The sequence below is a fragment of the Lolium rigidum genome, chromosome 3 (genome assembly GCF_022539505.1).
Source record: "Lolium rigidum isolate FL_2022 chromosome 3, APGP_CSIRO_Lrig_0.1, whole genome shotgun sequence".
Taxonomy (NCBI): Eukaryota; Viridiplantae; Streptophyta; class Magnoliopsida; order Poales; family Poaceae; genus Lolium; species Lolium rigidum.
Genome location: NC_061510.1, coordinates 159,085,272 through 159,086,565, shown reverse-complemented (window position 1 = coordinate 159,086,565; position 1,294 = coordinate 159,085,272).

The following is a 1,294-nucleotide window of genomic DNA, read 5'->3' as shown; positions in this document are numbered from 1 at the left end:
AAGAAAGACTTGGAAAAGCGTCATGAAGGGAAATCCGCACTTGACAAGATGCTAAGTGTGCAACAATCCCCCAATGACAAGAGTGGACTTGGATTCAACTCCAATAACAAGAACAAGTCCAAGAGCAAGAGCAACAAGAAGAAGGGCCAAGACAAAGTCAAGGATCCGGCCAAGTTGGTTTGCTTCAAGTGCAAGGTTGAAGGGCATCATGTTAGATCATGCCCATTGAAGAAGAAGAAGCACTTGAGTGAGAAACAACAAGGGAAACGGCCACAAGGTCAAGGTCAAGCTCATGCTCGACCTCAAGTTGAAGATAGGCCACTTCCCAAGAAGAATCAAGATATTGTTCCCCAAGAGAAGAAATCAATATATTGGGTAGCTCTTGTTGTCCTCTTTCCAACAAAATTAGTTTCATCTCATTCTGATTCTTTAATCTCAAGATATTTGCATTTCCATATTTGGGTTTAAAAGAAAAGAAAGAAAAAGGAAGAAAGGAAAAAAGGAGAGGAGGGGCCGGAGGCTTGGGCGGTACCGCCGGCCTGGCCACGGCCGGAGGCTCCGGCCTTGGTACCGCCCAAGGTACCGGTTGGCTCGGGGAGCCTCAGTAGTTTTGCCAGGGAGGTTGGAGCCCCGGCGGTACCTTGGCCGGTACCCCGCCGGAGGCTCCGGCCTCCCTCCCGGCCCGCGCGCCCCAGCGCCTCGCCGCGCTCGCTCGACCATGGCCGGTAGTACCGGCCCTTCCTGGCCGGTACCTCCGGCCTCCCCCTCCCACGCGCGCACAGGGCTCCAACGGGCAGATTTTGGGGCCTCCTTTTATGCCCCCTCTCTCTCTTGTTTTATTAACTCTTGCTCCTTCTTCCTCCTCTCTATCTCTCAAGCCTCTCTCCTCCATTGTTGTTGACATTTTGAAGCTTGAGATCTTTCTCCCCTTCCCATGATTCTTGCATCTATTTGAGAGAAAGATTGAGGGGATCTAGATCCACACTTTGACCAAACCAAATCATCTCTTTGTGAGTGAATCTTTGGGATCTAGATCTTGGGGAACTTTGTGTTCTTCTTTTGTTCTTCCTCTCTTATTCCCCCAATAGCTTTTGTAGCTTTGTTGGAATTTGAGAGAGAAGGACTTGAGCATCTTTGTGGTGTTCTTGCCATTGCATTTGGTGCATCGGTTTGAGTTCTCCACGGTGATTCGTGGTGGTGAAAGCAAGAAGGTTGTTACTCTTGGGTTCTTGGAACCCTAGACGGATTCTAGACCTTTGTGGTGATTTGTTGGGAGCCTCCGATTAAGTTGTGG